This window comes from Macaca mulatta, chromosome 20 (genome assembly GCF_049350105.2).
Source record: "Macaca mulatta isolate MMU2019108-1 chromosome 20, T2T-MMU8v2.0, whole genome shotgun sequence".
Classification (NCBI taxonomy): domain Eukaryota; kingdom Metazoa; phylum Chordata; class Mammalia; order Primates; family Cercopithecidae; genus Macaca; species Macaca mulatta.
The window spans coordinates 59182442-59204460 of record NC_133425.1 but is presented as its reverse complement, the minus strand read 5'-3'; positions in this window follow the sequence as shown (position 1 = coordinate 59204460).

Here is a 22019-nt window from a genome sequence, read left to right as displayed (position 1 = left end):
ATTCTGAAAAGGGTCTTTTTATCAAATGGGTAGGGACTGAGGGAACCAATAGTAAAATATGTGTTCCCCTAGGGGATCAGACTGAAAATTGTAGGTTGAGGTTTACATGCTTTTATAGGAATATTTGTTAATTTCACCGTTTGTATTGTTTTGTGATTCTGAAGAATGAGACCTTGTAATAAGGTGGGATTTATCACTGCTAAGGTAGGTCCTGTGTCAATAAGAGTTTTGTTTGTTTTCCATATAAAATAGTTTAAATTTACACTAAGGTATGAGTGAGGAGGAAACAGCAGGTCCCTTTGGTTTTCTTGAAACATTCTATCCTTCCTTTTCTTTGGTCTCTTGTTGTTCTTTCCATTTTAATATTCTACAGTCTTTTAAGAACTGTCCAGTCTTTTTGCAGTAATTGCAAACCAGGGATTGGGTTGGTTCTGAAATGTACTAGGCTGTTTAGGGGTTACAGATTGGTTGAACAATTGTTCTAGGTGTAAACTCATGACTGTATTTGCCTTTTCTCTCTATGTTTAGCTTTCCTTTCCTTTTCCTCCTTGGTTAGGGTACAGGACATTTGATTGGCACAGTTAACACGATCATGAGTTTGACAGACAGTCTAAATAGGGTGTTGTCTCTTTATTGTAATTGCCAGTTCTTCATCTAATATGTGTATAAAGTTTGAGTTAAGCAGTATTTCATTTTGGTGGTAAGTATAACTTTCTTCTGACAGGTCTGAATATTGTTTAAACTTTTTTCCCCCCAAATCTTCTACAGTATGTCATTACAGGCTCTTCAGTATTTTGTTGGCTTTGTTATACTTTGTTTCAATCAACTAACTTTCAGAAAACTTAAGGGAAAACATCTTGCAGAGTTTTGGCAGGATTGTTAGGGCTATTCATGATCTGCTTTAGAAAATTTATTGATCTCCTAAAGCATTTCTTTAATTTGCCATTTCAGTCCAATCTTTGCCTTTACTTTCTGACACTAACATGTGAACTCACTGATACAAATCAGGGAATCTGGGATCATACATTCAAATACTTAATTCAGATTTCCTAGTAAATCAAATATGGTGCTGAAGAGGATCTGAGAATTCTTTAATTATGCCTTCAAGTTCTATGATGGCCCATGGTTAGTAAACCAAGGCAGGATTTTCTCTAACAGACATGGTGTTCCTGAAATGGAGTTGGAACACAGGAGGAGGAGGAGCATAAGGAATGGGAAGTGAGCCCAGTGAAAGAAGTTCTGTCAGTGGGGCATAAAGAGAAGGAGGAGCTGAAGGAGAATAAATTTCAGCCTTCTTTTTCAATTCAGAAATTGTTTTAGTCAGTTTTTTGTTTTCCTTCTGCAAAGCCATGATTTTATCAGAACGTCTTTTAGAAACTTCTAAGTACCACTGAAAATAACTCTCCCAGGTATTTCATTTTATTTTAGAGATTATTTTCTAATTGAATACACAGATAAACTACTTTAGGTATTTGAAGGATATCCCTTTTTGGACATTGCAATTTCACGTCACTGAGAGTTATGTGAGACCGTTTTTCTAAATATTTGCATGAAGAGACACTGTTAAGTATTAGACATGAATCCAGCAGATGTTTCTAACGACGAGTCTCTTCCTTAAGGAGGAAGACTTGGTTTTAGAAGGGCGACTGCCATAATTTAGATTTTCCTTTTGAAATTTAACAGAGTTGTCAGAAGACCTAGTGGGAGGTTTTAGGATTGGGTGTGCTGCTTGTGAGAATAGCTCCTAAAGGGGTCACCCTTGAGTTGATTCTTCCCTTTTATGTGTCTTGGTGATCCCAAGAGACTTGAAAGATTTTTTTGCTTTCTGTTTTGTTTTGTTTTTTTGAGACAGAATCTCGCTCTGTCACCCAGGCAGGGGTGCAGAGCCATGATCCCAGCTCACTGCAACCTCCTCCTTCTCCTGGGTTCAAGTGATTCTTCTGCCTCAACCTCCCAAGTAGCTGGGATTAAAGGCACCTGCCACCACACCCAGCTAATTTTTGTATTTTCATTAGAAATGTGGTTTAACCATTTTGGCCAGGCTGTTCTAGAACTCCTGACCTCAGGTGATCCACCCACCTCAGCATCCCAAAGTGCTGGGATTACCGGCACGAGCCACCACACCTGGCCAGGACTTGAGTTCTTAAGGAGCTAGCTGATCAGCATTTACATGTGCCCCTCAGATTAAGCATAGTTCTCTGTATGTTCTGCTTAAGGGATTTCCGATTAGACCATTTCGCGTCGTGAGCTATGAACTCCAATACCCCTGTAACACCTCTGTCAGCTATAGTGTCTTTTAGCCAGGAGGAACAATGTCTCATCTTCAGGATGTAGTTTGTCCTCATAAAGAATATTTATGATTTTGGTCACTCAAACATAAAACTACAGATTTGTCAGTTGAACCTAGCTTCAGAATCTGGCCGGTTTAAAAGATTACATATTTTTCACTTAAGTCACAAAGATAGGTCTTTCTCTTTTTAAAGAAAAACCATTTCCTCCCTGATCAAAATTTTAAATGAGAGAAAAGGTTGTAAAAATTCTGAGTAACTGAAACAAACAAACAAAAAATTGGCCTCACAAAGTAGTGAAAACCATAAATCTACAATGAGCAAAAGTATTGAGAGAATAGCAAATGAAACTTCTACCTTGCAGGTAGTGCTTCTATTCCAACCCCGTCAAATTAGGAACTTGTACTGCTTGAATAAAGTCTGAATCTCAACCAAGCCCGGAGATTCAAACTAAAGAGGGGCCTTACCAGAGAACCTCGGTGACTCCAGCAAGGTCTCATGTTACTCATCATGGTACCAAGGCTCTGGTTGTCAGTGAAATGATGGGGATGATTGGAAGTTCACTCTGATTCCCTTTTTGACAACTAAAATGTCAGCCTTGAATAATGAGATTCAGAAAATATGATTAAGTTTAGAGTTTATCCAAGTACAAAGCTTGAGGATAGGCACTCAGGTTAACTCCAATAGAATAGAGTCAGTGCTCCCAAGGGGAAGTTAGTATTTCACTTATATAGGAAGAGATAGAGAATAGGAAGAGATAGAGAACTTTAACAGAGTTGCCATATTTTCCATGTAAAACAATACATAAGTTACAGCAATGTGATGGTGACATTTTACTACGTTCCAAGGAAGATAGATTGCTTTAATATTCCATAAGGAGAGGTCATAGATTTGGGGTGATGGTTGGTCTTATCTCTTGAGCCTTTAGGTCTTCAGACCTAAATACTTTTTTTATTTTTATTTTTTTACTTTAATGATCTTCCTTTATTTAAATGATCTGTATGGATTCGGTGATGACGTTGAAGAGCTCCTGACACAGACTCCAGGGTTTCAGCATCTATGGAAATCAGGGCTGTTCCATGATTTCTTCCTCTATTGCCATGGGGCCTTCTTGAGCCCTAATCCAGCAATGTCGTGGGGCTGAGGTAGCCAGTGGGTATGGCCGATGAGTGTGTCTTTCTGGATTTTGTTCACCATGGCAACCACGTACCCAGATTTTATTTTGGAAAATGAGTAATTTGGTCCCAAAGAGAACCTATTCCAACATGGAGTAAATAATCATCTTGAAGACCATCCTGAGAAATGCTGACATCTGCTGTTACACGACAGAAGAAATGCAAGACTTCCCAGACCCCACCCCAGGGGAAAGTGGAATAAAAATGGCAGCTGGCATCCATTATCTGACTGAGAACTTGAACCACTGGCTCTAACAAGTGACATGTAGAAAATGAGGTCTTTCCAGGATCTGTGTTTGAGCGGCCACAGCTCCTCATGGTCTCCAGGTAGCAGCAGATGAGCACATCGGTCTTCACCTTGTTCTCCCACCAGTAGGAGATTCCTGGCTACAGCTCGTGGTGCCGTCCCACAGAGCTCTGGTCCTCATAGTAGATGATGACCTGCTGGCCTCGTGACCACAGCTGCTGCAGCATCAGTGCCGCCTGTCAAAGGGCAGGACCCGTAGTCTCTCAAAGGCTGAGTCACCTTTTCCTGGGGATCTGTATATGCCTTGCTAAATCAACTCTTGCCATCCACCCATTCTCCACATATTTCTGCTTCCTACAACTTGCTGAAATGAATTGATGGAATCTTGACCAAAAGTGGATGTGGATTTAACATCTCAGGCTTCCTGCGCACAGGGGAACCTGTGTGAAATCAGAGTGGAGCTGCCACAAGCCAGGAGGCACCTGCTTTTGGAGGGAGTCCGGGGCACCCTCTATGGGGGCCTTCAGGACACCTTGATTCTGTCTGCAGAAGTGGGCAGGCACACATCTCTTCCTACAGTACAGGAGTAAGGGAGGTAGTTAATCTATAATCAGAGAAGCAGAAGCTGCAGCTGCATGCTATATGACTCAGGCTACTTAGTCACATTCCTTTCAAGGCTCAAATAATTTGGGTTCCAATGCTTTTAAGTTTGAATTATTTAATTTCATAGAAGGCATACAAGAAAAAAAATAGTCTGTCCTTTCTCTGGAAACAGAATATTGATATGCACCATCCACAATGTTATGTATGTTCTTTCCCTATTTACTTAAAAGAAAAATCAGGTATCCCTACTCTTTCTCCTCCCACATTTCAATTTGTCTGCAGTCATATACTGATATATGAAAAATTCAAATCTCAGAGGACATTTATATTTCTCAAAAAGTCCTAGAAAGCATTAAGGTACATTTATTGAAGATGTGTTGATGGGGTGACTGAAAATTTACAAACTTATAGACTCTAGCGAGGAGATTTTATTGGAACTGGCAATAAAAACACAACTTGTTTCTAAACCACTATATTTGCTGGTGGTTGTCATTTTTATCTTGGTCATAGGCAGGTCATTTGTTAAAATACAGTTGGCTGTCATGTACCCTATGCTTATTGACTCAACTGGTAGGAACAAGGCTGAGACATCTCACCCAATCCCCAGGCCTCAATGGTCTCTGATTGATTCCTCTTTCCCTTTCTTTTATTCTGAGATTTTCTTCCATGTGGCGATGAAATAAGTTAGAACAATAAAGAAAACATGGCATCATGAACATGTGGTTTAATTAAGGTGTTCATTACTGTGTCAGGTGGATAATGAAAGGCTACTATTTTCCAGGACATTCTGTAGCATGCAGTATAAATGTCTGCCCCACAGGTAGGTATTGATGGAAAGGTTGAAGTCTGCTCTTAGGGGACAGTTTTGTTGTTTTATTCCCATAACCCTGAGTCCAACACTCACAAAACACACCCATATATTTTTGTTTATTTTTCACCAACTTTAGCTCTTTAGTAACTCAATGGTTTGTCTATTTCTCCCTCGAGGCAGTACAAATATCAGCTCATTTGGTCAGAATTGACTAATGCCCGCTGGATAGCGGAAGTGTTCATGCCCTTGTTCCCCTCTTGTTTTCAGCTTCCACTGATGGTTTGAACCTTGAGGATGTTCTTTAATTTCTTCTAAGTTCAACTAGGTAATAGAAAGCATTTTTATTATTTTTATTCAATATTCAAGGGGTTCCATAATGTTAATTTTTCAGGAATCTGGTCCACTGTATTATTGAAAATGGTGTCAAATTATTCTGTTTCTACTAATAAACACAATAATATTTTTAACTAAATCCCAAAAAGAAATGATCATGTACAGAACTTCTTATAAAGTGAATTTCCTAGAAAATCTGTTACTCTTTCAAATCAATGAAATTCTTTCCTGGCACATAGTACCCATTCCTAGGCATACAATTTTCAATTCTGCAACACATACCCAAGGTATTAACAGAGTGCCAAAAAGTTTGTCAATGCTGCCCTGGCTATAGCTCCTGCCTCGCTCACCTGGACTTGCCTCATCCTCTGGTAATACAGTGCAGCTAACACTTCCCACTTCTCACATTTCTGCCTCATTATTCTCTTTATCTTGAAAATCTTGCTGTTCTTCCTCATATAATAACATACGGTTGGGTAAAATAACTGACGCTGGTAATCCAGCACTTTGGGGGGCTGATGAGGGCAGATTGCTAGAGCCCAGTAGTTCAAAACCAGCCTGGGCAACACAGAGATACTTTGTTGTTACTCAAAATGCAAAAAATTAGCCGGACGTGGTAGCACACACCTGTAGTCCCAGCTACTCGGGAGACTGATGTGGGAGGATCATTTGAGCCCAGGGAAGTCAATGCTGCATGGTGCGACTGCGCACCGACCTGGGTGACAGAGTGAGACCCTGTCTCAAAAAAAAGAAAAAAGCAAGTCCAGTGACATCTTCTACAAAAGCTTCTTGGATTTCTAAAAAACCTCAATCCCTATGACAAACGCAGTCTCTCTCAATAATTGCTTATGTAACCCTAAGATAAATAATCAAAGCAATGCATATGTTACTATTCTTTAATTTCTTATATTCCATAAATTATTTTTATGATAATTTTGTATTTCTTAGTTGTACATATTGGAGATTGCTCTATATCATATAATACTATATTAACCAATTATCCTAACTCTTAAAAAGCATTCACGTTACTAGCTTAGACATTTGCTTTGTACTTGGACAATTTCCTTCTTTGAAGACAGGAGATAACTTCCTCATCTATGTATATGGAGTGCCAACAAGGGTAGCAGTTATGGGGACATTCAGGACACAGTTGTTAAATAAATGAAAGTGGGTTAGTTTCTACTCATTAATATGTTTTTATTTCAATGGGTAATGTTTATACTGTGTCAACTATCTCAGAAAATTCCAGTAACTATTATGTCACTGTTTCAGCTTTTAGGGACAATGCTTTTCACCTTAAATTGTGGAGAAAATTTGGTTGAACTCAATGTGGCTTAAAAAATATAGATTAAGGATTTGAAGTACCTTGAATATTGCTTCATTTGAGAAAAAAAAAATAGAAAGTTACCTCTAAAATTCTCCTGTACAGGCCCACCCTGCAGGCATATAGAATCAGCTTTGCCTTTCTGAAAATTTCTAGCTAACCTTTAGACAAAGCTGAGTTTTGGAGCTCTGCAGTAATAACACAAAGTGTTGCTACTACCATTACTAATTTTGAACAAAGAAAACCTCATGAAATATTTAAAAAGATGGTCTTAGTTACTTAACAATTATTATTTTTAAGTTCATGAATAGAAATAGGATTTTAAGAACAGGAATATTCAAACATAGATACCTCTCTCTTGCTCATGCCTGTTTATGAGTGGGTTTTTTTTTTGTTGTTGTTGTTTGTTTTTTTGTTTGTTTGTTTTTAAGTTTCAACTTGCCACTTACTAGTTGTACTGTTTAATCAATTTCTGCAACTCTTTCCCCTATTTCCTTACCAGTAAAATGAATATAGATTAAGGATTTGAAGTACTTTGAATATTGCTTCATTTGAGAAGAGAAAAAAAAAGAAAGTTACCTCTAAAATTCTCCTGTACAGGTCCACCCTACAGGCATATAGAATCAGCTTTGCCGTTCTGAAAATTTCTAGCTAACCTTTAGAAAAAGCTGAGTTTTGGAGCTCTGCAGTAATAACACAAAGTGTTGCTACTGCCATTACTAATTTTGAACAAAGGAAAACTCATGAACTATTTAAAAAGATGGTCTTAGTTACTTAACAATTATTATTTTTAAGTTCATGAATAGAAATAGGATTTTAAGAACAGGAATATTCAAACATAGATACCTCTCTCTTGCTCATGCCTGTTTATGAGTGGGTTTTTTGTTTGTTTGTTTGTTTTGTTTGTTTTTAAGTTTCAACTTGCCACTTGTACTGTGTTTAATCAATTTCTGTAACTCTTTCCCCTATTTCCTTACCAGTAAAATGACAATAATTGTAGTAAGGTATACAGCATAGTATAATTGGAATCACTTCATATTGAATCAGATACAAAAGCTACCATGAACATCCCCTGCCAGATGGTGCAACCTAGAGGAAAGACACTGTCTGGTTAATCAGAGGATAAGGGTTTAATTCCGGCTTTGCTGCTAACTCCCGTTTTCTCCATTCCTCTTTTGTGATCAAATGAGAAGTGTGGACTGAATGTCTATAGAAGCCTTTTTCGTTTCTTCAAGTTGAGGAAGCGCTTGCCATGGCACAATACCTTATGGGCTTCCCCTGTATCCTCCCAGAGGTGTGGCTTCTCAATGACCTTCGTTAAAACTTCTGAAAACACATGCCTTTCACATGGTGTGTGCGCCTGTCAAGAACTTATTGAAAAACCTACTGCTTCAAAATCAGGAAGTTTACTGAGGAAAAATAAAACAGCAAGGAAGCGTCTGATGAAAAAATCAATATTAGAAAGAAGTGAGGTGAATTCCAAAATGGCAGCTGCCCGCCATACCTGGGAAGCAACCCGTGTTTTCTGGAACAAGGAGCTGTGAGAGTCTAGATGGAGGTCTTTGAGGTAAAAACAAACACATTTTTAAGAAGTAGCCGGGCGTGATGGCACACGCCTGTATTCCCAGCTACTGGTAGGCTGAGGCGGAAGAATCGCTTGAACTTGGGAGATGGAGGTTGCAGTGAGCCGAGATCGCGCCCCTGCACTCCAGCCTGGGCGAGGGAGCGAGACTCCGCCTCAAAATAAATAAATAAATAAATAAAATATAAATAAATAAATACCATAATAAAAAAAGAGGTAATAAATTATCGGAATTTTTGACAGTACCACAAGTTATGTTAAAAAGGCATTTTAGAGATCCCTTGGAAGTATAGAAACACTTAGATTTTCAAAGACTATTGAGAGAATAAAAATGTGACAATATTATGTATAAACAAATCAAAAACTAACACTTGTTCAAAATGTGGAATGAAGCCACAGTTTATTTCTTGGTTTAGTAATAAATACTACTTATATACATACAGCAATAACAATATAAATATTCATTTATCTGAAAATGGAGACAGTTTATTTAGTGGAAGAAAGGACGGAATTGTGAATAAGCTCAATCTACATCTACCTTAAAATAACATGTAATGTGGTCGGGTGCTGTGGCTCATGCCTGTAATCCCAGCACTTTTGGAGGCCAAGGCGGGCGAATCACCTGAAGTCAGGAGTTCGAGACCAGCCTGGTCAACATGGTGAAACCCTGTCTGTACTAAAAATACAAAAATTAGACGGGCATGGTGTCAGGTGCCTGTAATCCCAGCTACTTGGGATGCTACATTAAACGTTATGGCAGTAGTCTTGCAGTTTAACAGATTAAAAAAGCTACATGGAAAATGCAAGCATGTTATCACCACACAGTGATTTCCATTGTAGCAGAATTTTATTTGCTGTCCCTGGAAAAAATACAAATAATTAAAAACAGTCTGCACAAAACTGACCTGACCGGTAATTAGATAATAATTTTTCTAGCTGTGTGTTTGGATATTGAGTTTGCAATTTTCTCCTCCAATGCTTCTGGGTATTCATTCACCTTTATTGATTGTTGACAATAGTCATCATTAGCAAAAAGATATTCCAGAGGCCAAAACCTCAGTGCTTCTGGCAAAGGAGAGAATGTATGCAATAAGAAAGCACTCACACTTCTAATTTTTAGTAATCTGCTTCTATACAAATATTTCAAATAGGATGGACTCATGGGGCATATTTCATCTTGATTATAAACTCTGTAGTACCCGGTACCTGGTATCGTTAGGTTCCAAGGCTAACTATCACAATCAGGGGTGATAGCAATACAAAAGGAAAATGGCAGAAAGCTATTATTGTGGCATTTTTTTCCCCCGGGACACCTATTAACATATAAAGTCTAATACAATTTGACTGCATTCAATACTTACTAATAAGTACTTTTATCTTCTAAATGATACCATTCATTAATCCTTCCATGCATGGATGGATACATTCACCTATTCAGATGTTTGACAAATGGATACCCACCACATGCCTGACCTCGTTCTGTGCCCAAAGGATACAGTGATGACAAGCACTCTTCGTACCCTTTATATGAGGAGACAGAATGGCAGGACATGGTTTTAATGCAAAATGACAGATGGGATAATCAGAGTGGAGGAAGACCCCAGCTTGAGTTCAGGGTGAACTCAGCTCTGTCTGCTGTGTTAGAATTCCCTGTACAATTAGTACTGCTGAACATTTCTTTCCACAAGAAGGAAAAGAGGGAAGATTCAGAGAAATGGACCTGGTTCCAAGAGAATGGGTGATTCAAATCATATCTGTACCTTGCTTCTCTCATTGTCCTCCAGCCCAGGTCTCTCCAGTTCTTACTGAATACTAACTAATGTGAGGGCTAACACCAGAAGAATGAATAAGAATTGTAATCTCTCTTCCCTCTCCTATGTTTCCTCCATGAGCCTTATGTTGAGACAACTGGGAGAGTCAAAGGCAGAAGTCAGACAGAGGTCAGACGCAGTGGCTCATGCTTGTAATCCTAGTACTTTGGGAGGTCGTGGCAGGTGGATCACTTGAGGTCAGGAGTTCAAGAGCAGCCTGGCCAACATGGCAAAACCCCGTCTCTACTAAAAATACAAAAATTAGCCAGGCACACACCTGTAGTCCCAGCTCCTTGGGAGGTTAAGGTAGGAGAATTGCTTGAACCTGGGAGGCAGAGGTTGCAGTCAGCCGAGATGGTGCCACTGCACTCCAGCCTGGGCGACAGAGTGAGATTCCGTCTCAAAAGAACCAAAAAACAAAAAGGCAGAAGTCAGACAAAGATCAAAGATCAATTTTACCCTAAGCATATCCTTCATTGGGAAATATCTCCTAGAATTTTCATCAAAACACAATATCTTCAAGATACACCCAAATATCATACTCTGAAACAGATCTGAAATAGGTGTTACCTGCCCTCTCAGCTGTAGGTAAAGGACACATAAAACAATGGCAAGCCTGTTTTTCAATTTGGCCTTCAGGAATTTTAAATAAGAATAGGATAGTACATTTAAAAAATGTTAAATAATATTAGGACACCACCTAAAACCTTCTTGGCTTACCTTGTCCCCATAATTTAGCATGTTATTCAGTGTAGTTTATTAGCTTGGTGAACCTTACGTTAATTTTGAAACTGGGAGGAGAATTAGGAATATATCACTTAAGTATATTCAGAGTCAAAGCAAACACTGTTGTTTTTGTTTTAACAGCTGTTGGGAAATAACAATTTTAAGGAGAATTACAGACATAAATTGGAGAAGAAATACTACTTCTGATATCCTGTGTGTTTCTAACTTAAACACATTTCAAAGCATCTTCAAATATTGATGACATAAAGCTACTATTTTTACTCTCCCAGGACAAAAAGGAAAGATGTTTATCTTACACAGATTTTTGCCTTACTGAACAGTTTTTCTTGACGAAAGTGTCCTTTCATTGGTTTAATAGCTGAACAAATGGTGCTTTCAATCTTGTGTAATTTGGTCTAAGTATCTGTCATTTCCTAGGATTAATGCCAGATGGACCCTGGGAACATTTCTAAGAGTTCACTGCTAAAATAAAGACAGGGTACAAATACACACCTGGTCACAGGTGATGAGAGTGTGTGGGTAAGAGAGGCATCTGTTCAACAGGAGGCTATGCATGTGGCTTTGCAATAAAGGTATGAGATGGAGGCTGACCTCTTAAAGCAAAATGCCACAAAGCAAAAGCCAGAAGACTGGTTTATCTCTCCTCTTAAGTGACTGCTTGATTCACTTCACTGAGCATTTACTGTCTACTGGGCACTGAGCTAAGAATAGTCCTTACAACGAAGTTCAATGCTCACCCTCATTTTACGGATGAGAAAACAGACTCCAAAAGGTTAAAGACATTCCCAGATTCATGTTAAAAAAGATTGGCAGAGGTGGGGTTTTAATCCAAAGCCCTCTGACCTGAAACCTATGTGTATTCCACTATGTTTTGGAAGCTTATGAAATCTTATAATTTTAGGGCTGAAAAGGATGGAATCATCCATAAATCCGTCACCCCTATCTTTCACCAGAATTCCTTCCACAACGTAAGCAGATCATCTAACCTATTCTAATACCTCCACTGCTTATTCCTCTGAACATTTTTCAGTCATATATTCCCTTTTCAAACGTTACATATTGTATTTGCTCACTTCTTTGCTCCTTCATCCACAGTGCTGCCAGGCTGACCTCGTATACAGACCACAGCAATGATTTTCCCTTCCAACCTCTTGATGGCTCTCCTTTGCCTATAGGATACATTGTAGAACCCTTCAAAATTTGATGAAAATCTATCTATCTGGACTCTTTCTGTTCCCACATATTGTGGACAACAGTGATTAACATAAAAAAATACAATTGAATTATGAAAATGCATATTATTATTTTAGATTCAGGGGTACAGGTGTAGATTTGTTATATGGGTGTGTTGTATAATGCTAGAGTTTAGGCTTCTACTGAACCTGTCACCAAAATAGTGACCATCGTACCCAATAGGTAGTTTTTCAACCCTAGTGCTCCCCCTCCCTCCTCCCACTTGGAAACACTTGGAGTCCCTAGTGTCTATTGTTTCTCTCTTCATGTCCATGCATACTTAGTGTTTAGCTCCCACAATTCACAGTATTTGATTTTCTATTTCAGGATGAATTCACTTAGGATAATAGTCTTCATGCATCCATGTTGCTGAAAAGGACATAATTTCAATTTTTTTATGGCTGCATAGTATTCTCTTGTGTATATATGCCACATTTTCTTTATATAACCCACCATTGTGGGTACCTAGGTTGATTCTATTACTTTACTATTGTGAATAGTGCAGTGATAAGCCATGAGTGTAAGTACCATTTTGATAGAGTGATTTCTTTTCCTTTGGTGGAAGCCCCTTAGTGGAATTTCTGGGTTGAATGGTAATTCTATTTTTAATTATTTGAGAAATCTCCATACTGTTTTCCATAGGGGTTACACTAATTTACATTCCTACCAACAGTTTACAAGCATTTCCTTTTCTCCACATATTTGCCAACATCTGTTAATTTTTGTCTTCAAAATAGTTTCTAAATTTTGTGAAGATTGCATCCCTATGTCACTGGTTATCCTTTTTTCTGCCTGGAATTGGCTCTCTAGACCGTGCCATCTGTAGAAAGACTATTCATAAATCATAACCCATTCTAATGATCAACTTATTTGGGAAGTCCTATTAGGTTCTTCAATCAAAACCAGTCTCACTGAACAATGAGTCTGATATTTATTTGCTTATAGAATTTTATAACAAAAGAAGCAGCATATCCTGATTTATCTCAACATGTTTTCTTTCCCAAAGGATCGTAAACATCTTGGGGACAGTTTCCATATTATCGTTTGTGCCTGACTGTGTTGCCGTATATCCCTGGAACACAGTAAGTAGTATTAGTATAATACTAAGTATAGCTTAGAAATTATCCAATGTGTGAATTTAACTTGAGCTGTACAGCTGCAAAGTTATATTTTTCTTGAACTTCATTTTCAGTCTATCCCCTTCTGTTTAGACTCTCATTTCATTATATCTTCACTACATTCTAGCTTGAATTCTTTCTAAATCATTCGTAGGTATACACAATGATTAGCTCATCTGGGTGTGGTTATCACATGATTACACCTCCACATAACTCATGCACACATAGTGGAAAATCAAACTCATAGATTTATGAAAATTTATGGACAGTGATAGTCACCAGCTAGGCAATGACTACTGATTAGAAACGTTCTCCATGCTAAGTATTTATTTCATTTTTTTAAAAAAATCCTAAAATTCCCATCATGTGCAACTTCACGACATTTTAAGAGTATTTGAAGATTGTTTATAAGGATTTTGTAAAAATCCTTACAAAGTACTTTGTCTTTTTATTTAACAAATTTAACAATTGTACATGATTTAAACATTTGGGGGTTTTTTAGTAAAAAGTTTAAATACTTGAAAAGTGTACAACTAGTATTATCCCGAAAAATATTTGGCAATCAATACATTGTGTATGTATGTTACTAAGGTAAAAATTGACAATGGTTAAGATAACAGAGGATGCAATGAAAGAGAAGAACTGTTAGAGAAAAGGAGGCTAGGCCAGGCATAGTGGTTCACACCTGTAATCTGAATACTTTGGGAGGCTGAGGCAGGAAGATCACGTGGGGCTACGAGTTTGAGACCAGTCTGGGCAAAATAGCAAGACCCCATCTCCACTAAAGATAAAATAAAAGGCCGGGCGCGGTGGCTCACGCCTGTAATCCCAGCACTTTGGGAGGCCGAGGCGGGCAGATCACAAGGTCAGGAGATCGAGACCACGGTGAAACCCTGTCTCTACTAAAAATACAAAAAATTAGCCAGGCGCGGTGGCGGGCGCCTGTAGTCCCAGCTACTCAGGAGGCTGAGGCAGGAGAATGGCGTAAACCCAGGAGGCGGAGCTTGCAGTGAGCCGAGATCACGCCACTGCACTCCAGCCTGGGCGACAGAGCGAGACTCCGTCTCAAAAAACAAAAAAAAACAAACAAAAAAAAGATAAAATAAAAAATTAGCCAGGTATGGTGGTGCACCCCTGGAGCCCCAGCTACTTGGAAGGGTGAGGTGGGAAGATCACTTGAGCCTGAGAGGTTGAGGCTGCAGTGAGCTCTGATTGCTCCACTGTACTACAGCCTGGGCAACAGAGTGAGACTCTGTCTAAACAAACAAACAAACAAAACAACAAAAACATGAGAGTGAAATGTCATAATGCTAGCACTAATCAGCTAACAAAACTAGCAATCTAGGTGTAAACAACCAATGAGCTGCAGTCAATCTGAATATCCTAGCAAGGGAAGTATGTATTCCAAATGCCAAATGTGAACACTGCAATGAAAGCTACGAGGGGTGAAAGTTAAACATGTGAAATAAATACTGAGTTTTCTCCATCCAAACTGTGGAATACATGAACTATTAAACTGCTATTCAAGTTTAAAATAAGAGCTTCTAGGATATTATGTCAGATTCAGACATTATATAGAGTATATATTCTAGTTTTTGTCATCTATTTCCTATATTTTTCACCTTTATCTTTTCTTTTTCTCACAAGAAAAATACACTTTTTGTTATTTTTTATTTTTATTTTTATTTTTGAGATGGAGTCTCACTCTGTCACCCAGGCTGGAGTACAGTGGTGCAATCTTGGCTCACTGCAACCTCCACCTGCCAGGTTCAAGCCATTCTCCTGCCTCAGCCTCCTGAGTAGGTGGGACGACAGGCACACGGCACCATGCCCAGCTAATTTTTTTTGTTTTGTTTAAGACCGGGTTTCACCATGCTGGCCAGGCTGATCTCAAACTCCTGACCTTGTGATCCATCCGCCTTGGCCTCCCAAATTGCTGGGATTACAGGTGTGAGCCACTGTGTCCGGCCGACACTTTTTTAAAAATGAGAATTAAAGTAAAACCTAGACACAAGTGAAAGCAGTCAGTAGGGTATATGTCATGAATGTTAAGACAAACTAACCATCTTTCTTGCTTTAATCCAGCTTTGGCTCTTCCTCCTTTATAGCTTCTGATTCCTCATTGCTAACACTTCATAGTCCCAAAGTAATATACAGAAAGTAATATACATGTCTTACTGTATTTCAGTTAATCTACATGGTGTCTGTCTGCATTTCTGCCAAGAAGGCTACATGCATTTATTCAATCATAAAAAAAAAAAAATCCATGGCACCTACTATAGACAGTAGACTACTATAGACACTGAGTAGATATAGATAAATAAAAATATTCTCCATCCTCAATGGGATCATAGTATTCTTGCAGAGTGCTAACTTCTTTTTTACTTTTTTTTTCTTTTATTTTTTTTGAGACGGAGTCTGGCTCTATCCCCAGGCTGGAGTGCATTGGCATGATCTCAGATCACTGTAATCTCCACCTCCCAGGTGCAAGCGATTCTCATGTCTCAGCCACGTGAGTAGCTGGGATGACAGGCACCTGCCACCACGCCCAGCTGATTTTTGTATATTTAGTAGAGATGGAGTTTCGCCATGTTGGCCAGGCTGGTCTCAAACTCCTGACCTCAGGGGATCTGCTTGCCTCAGTCTCCCAAAGTGCTGGGATTACAGGCCTGAGCCACTGCATGCAGCCCAGAGTGCTAACTTCTGACTGAATGTTAGAACTTAAGTAGAGGAAATCTCAGGAAATGAGAGACAAAGGCATTTAAGTTATACTAGAACACATGTTCAGGGAAAGCATTAAGTATGAAGATATATATAAGCTAGGTTGTTAGAAAAAAATAAGAGCTTTCTCTTTGAAACAAATTCTTGACAAGCAGAAGAGCATGGCAGTTTTACTGTTATTGAAGTATGCATCACCCTTTATATAAGACTCTATGCATTACAAATGCTGACTTCTTTATATAATTTCATCTCTCCCACCATATGCTCCCGTTAATAGTTCAAAATTAAGTAAAAATGCAAATTCCTTTAGATTTGAGGTTTGCTCAACTAGTTAAACTGTGATATTTTTACCATCCTCTTTAATCTGGTGGTCAAAACATGTAATAGATATTCTTTGTAGTGGATTCTGTAGTGTTGCACCAAGATCCTCTCTTCATGGTTAAGAAAAACTACACACAGCTGCTGGGAATATCTGCTGTTGATGGCCCACAGTTGTGTCTTTTATTATTCCGTTCACTCAGCTGCAGGAAACCGCCCTGTACCTTCTCCCAGGGATGGCCCATAGTCATGTATTGGCTGACGGGGAACAGAGGGCCATTTCTTTTATTTAAATTTAGAACAAGTAAAAATATTCTTTATGAGCTGAGCTCCATTAGACCCATCAAGTGATAAGGTCAGGTGGAATCAACATAAATTGGAAGCAGAACAGCCAGGATCTAATAATAAAAAGAACAAAAAAGCCCAGGTAAGCTGCAAAAGCAGGCAGTTTGGAACTACCTACTACTGCTGTGCTTGTGCCTCACCCTCTGCTTATACCTGTGTTTATATGGGGAGGTGGATGTTTCTTTTCACCAAGTGATGGAAGAGGAAATGGGATGGTGTGGTTCTTACAAGTACTGGCTCAGTATGTGGATCACAGATAAAATTTGACTGTTTTACTACATGCCAATTAATGAGTGGTCGTGAAAGGCAACATAGAAAGCAAAATCAATGGGAAGATCTCTTGGTGGTGTACATTGTCATCCAATATGTATCAAAAGTATAGTGGCCTGGGACAAGAATATACATGGACTTATAGGCGCTAGCAAATAGCCAACCTAATTGGTCAAAATCTAGAAGGAAAAATATTGGAAGATTATGGCCAAAGAGATCTAGCCAACAAGCATGCAGATGAACATATGAGAGTGGGCACAGAATATGATATCTTTATATTATGTGTTTACACCCATCAGACAGCATCTATTATACTATGGGAAAAACACTGGACAAGTAGACAGCACAATCTAGCCAACCAACCTCAGTTGGCCTCTATCATTGACCATTTTAAGGAGATGCACTGTGATGCATGAACACAATAGCCACGGCGGTGGAACAGAGGCTATATGGGGTAATGGCATAAGTTACCATTCGTTAAGGCTGATCTAGGTCTTTCACTGCTGAGTTCCCAATATGCTAAAAGTAGAGACCAATGCTGAACCTCCAATATGGCCCCACTGACCAAGTAAACCAATTAGCTACTTGGTGGCAAGTTGACTACATTGGACTTTCAGTTTGAAAGAGCCAGTTATTCAGTTTACAAGGAATAGACACATATTATAAGTAGAGATTTATTTATCCTGCCCTATGGGCATTGGCCAGAACCAGTATAGTGAATTCTACATGAGGTACCATGTATTACTCACTTTACAGAAGAGGAACTACAATAATAGTACACAATGATGGATTACTGTTCTTACTGCATACCACATATTTCAAAATTATTGGTATGATATATGATACTGTGGTGTAATGACCTCATAAAGATGCCTCTCAGATCCATCAAGCAGCTTTTTAAATTAGAAAAGGAGACATTTTCTGGCAAAGAAGGAACACTAACCTCCAGATACAGCATACATCCTAAATCCAAAGCCATAGTGTGTACTCAGCAGGTGGTATCCATGGATTTGGAAACCACCAGGATAATGCTACACAATGAGAAAATGGAGGCATGTTTTTTCTCTCAGGTGATTCAATGGGGTATGTAAGTGCTTCCATGCCCAGTTTTAATGGTAAATGGAAAGGTAACACAGCCATAGCCAAAAAGAAAGGAAGATGACTAGGGTCCAGACATATCAAGCACAAAAATATGGGGAAGTCCATAAGGCAAACTGCCAAGACCAATAGACATAGAAGCTGAAAACAAAAAAAAAATGTAGAATTGTTGTTATACACAAAAGAGGATTGTTAGGATAACTATAAATCCTTAGAAGAAAAGAAGAAATTATATTTTAATGAGTCAACATTAATGTCTGTTTTTCCCAGTCTACATAAGGCATCGAGAAATGTGTAGTTTTAAATTTTGTTTATTTCTAATTTTTATTTTCATATAGTTAGTTAATTTTAATTTTTACTTTTTGAGATAGGCTCTGTCATCCAGGCTGGAGTGCAGTGGCACGATCTTCGTGCACTGCGACCTCTGCCTCCCAGGCTCAAGCCCTCCTTCTACCTCAGCCTCCCAAGTAGCTGGGAGTACAGGCACATGCCACCATGCCCAGCTCATTTATGGTTTTTTGTTTTTTTTTTTTTTTTTTGGTAGAGATGGGTTTTCGCCATGTTACCCAGGCTGGTCTTGAACTCCTGAGCTCTGCCTGCCATGGCCTCCCAAAGTGCTGGGATTACAAGCAGGACCTTATTCTAATTTTTAAACTTCATTTTTCCAGCTTTATTGAGGTATGAGTTATGAACAAAAGTTATATATTTTTGTATTTCATAGTATATATTTTATAATATTCAAACTTAAAAAGTACATATTCATGGTGTACATGATATTTTGAGGTTTATATAGAGGATAATAGATGATAAAATGATTACCAAAATCAAGCATAAACATCACGTGTGTTTATGTGTGTGTTGACAACACTTGAGATACACTCTGGTAGAAAATTATAAATATATAATACATTATTATTAACTAAAGTCTCTATGCTGGATGTTCAGTCTCCAGAACTTATTCATCTTATAACTGAATGTTTGTAAGTTTTCACTAATAATACCCCTTTTTCTCCACCTCTCAGCTCCTGGTAAACACCATTCTCCTTTTGTTAATATGAGTTTGATTTTTCTTTAGAGTTCATATATAAGTGAAATCATGTGGTATAATAAATCTCTTTCAATTTATTTTACACACACCACACATGCATGCACACAGATATACATACATTTCTTTATCCATTCTTCAGTTGATAGACACTTAGGCTGTTTCCATATCTTAGCTGTTGTGAATAATGCTGCAATGAACATAGGAGTGGAGATATTTCTTGGCAATATATATTTTTTCTTTTGGATATATACCCAGAAGTGCTATTGCTGGATAATATGGTAGTTTTATTTTAAACTGTTTGAGGAACTTTCATACTACTTTCCTTAATGGTTGTACCAATCTACATTCCTCCCAGCAGTATAGAATACTCTTGTCTCCATATCCTCAACAATACTTGTCATCTTTTGACTTTTTTATGATGGCCATCCTAATAGGTGTGAGGTGATGTCTCATTGTCATTTTGATATACTTTTCACTGATAATTAGTGATGTTGAACATTTGTTTTATGTGTACATATATGCATATATGTGTATATGTGTATGTGTATATATATGTGTGTATATATATGTGTATATATATGTGTATATATATTTATTTGACCATCTGAATATCTTTTTGGGAGAAAGTGTCTATTCAGATCACGTGCTGAGTTTTAAGTCAGATTATTTGTTTTCCTTTTTTTCTTTGCTGTTAAACTGTATGAGTTTCATATATGTTTTTGAATTTGACCATTAGTTGAATACATGGTCGGCAAATATTTTGTCCCATTCTATAGGTTGCCACTATTCTCTTCATCCATGTTGGATGACCGTGTATACCACCCAGATATCTGCCAATTGTTTGGTTTTTTCTCTATGTGGTTTCATGACCACTCATATATGAGCATGCAGTAAAGCAGTCAAATTTTATCTCTGATTCACATACTGAGCCTGTCCTTGTAAGAACCACACTCATCCCATTTTTTCCTCTTTCAGTTGGTAATAAGAAACATTTTGAGGAAAAATATCAAAGCTGGAGGCATCATACACCCTAATTTCAAATTATATTACAAAGCTATAGCGATCTAAATAGTATGGTAGTGGAATAAAAACAGATACATAGACCAATGAAAGACAGTGGAAAGCCCAGAAGAAAACTCACATGTGTAGAGTTAAAGAATTTTTGACAAAGGTGCCAAAAATACACAATGGGGAAATGATAGTTTATTCAATAAATAGTGTAGGGAAAACTGGATATTAACCTATAAAATAATGTAATTGGGCTCTTAACCTTACACAAAAGTCAACTGAAAATTGATTAATGACTAAAATGAAGGACCTGAAACCATAACATTTCTAGAAGAAAACATAGGGGGAAAGCTCCTGGATACTGGACTTGGCCATATTTTAGGAGGTGGGTTGAGGGGTATACCAAAAGCACAGACAACAAAAGCAAAAATAAATAAATAAGGCTATACCAAACTAAATAAACTTACTTGTTTGTTAAGTGTTTTTTACATTGTAGATGCTGTCTGGTGGGTGTTATCACGTAATGTAAAGATACCATATTCTGTGCCCATTCTCATATGTCCATTTGCATGCTTATTGACTGAATCTCTTTGCCCATAATCTTCCAATCTTTTTCCTTCTAGATTGTGACCAATTAGGTTGGCTATTTGCTAGCCCCTATAAGTCCATGTATATTCCTGTCTCAGGCCATTATACTTTGCTGGAAGCTTTTTAGTTTCGTCTAGTCCTACATGTTTATCTTTGGTTTTGTTATCTATGCTTTGGTATAAACCCCCAAAAGATAGCCAAAACTGAAATCCAGGAACTTTTGCCCTATGTTTTCTTCTGGGAATTTTATGGTTTCGGGTTTTACATGTTACTCATTAATCAATTTTCAGCTGACTTTGTGTAAAGTTTAAAAATCAAATTACATTCTTTTGTAGGTGGTTCTCAAGTTTTCCATACACCATTTATTGAAGAAACTATCCTTTCCCCATTGTGTATTTTGGAACCTTTGTCAAAAATTCCTTGACTCTCTCTCTATACATGAGTTTATATGTGGACTTTTCATTCTCTTCCATTGGTCTGTGTACCTGTTTTTATTTTAGTGCCACACCATTTTAATTGCTATAGCTTTGTAATATAATTTGAAATTAGGGAGTATTATGCCAGCAGCTTTGTTATTTTTCCTTGAGATTACTTTAGCCATTTGGAGTTTTTTGTGGCTCTGTGTAAATTTTAGAACTGTTTTCATTTTTCTGTGAATAATATTATTGAAATTTTAATAGGGATTGCTTTCAATCTGTAGATTGCTTTAGGTAGCATATACATTTTAATAATATTAATTATTCCAATCAATGAACACAAGATACTTTTTCAATTATTTGTGCTTCTTCAGTTTTTAAAATCAGTTTCTTATAGTTTTCAGTGTACAGCTCATCGACCTCCTTGTTAAATTTATTCCTAAGTATTTTATTTGTTTTGATGCCACAATAAACAAGATGGCTTTCTTAATTTATTTTTCAGATAGTTTATTATTAGTGTATAGAAACACAACTGAATTTTGGATATTGATTTTGTATCCTAAAACTTTACTGAGCTTATTTATTTATCACTGATAACAGTTTTTCTTTCTCCCCTGCCTTTTTTTTTTTTTTTTTTTTTTGATGGTGTCAAAGATAACCTAAAGGTTTTTTGATGTGTAGATTCATGTCATTTGCAAAGAGACAGTTTTACTTTTTTCTTTCCTGTTTTGATGACTTTTATTTCTTTTTCTTGCCTAATTGCTCTCCTTAGAACTTCTAGGACAATGTTGAGTAGAGGCGGATGGGAGGACACTTATCTTACCTTGTTCATTATCTTAGAGGAAATGCTTTCAGATTTTCACTGCTGAGTATGACATTAGCTGTGTGTATGACATATATTGCCTTATTATGTTGAGGTAAATTCCTTCTACATC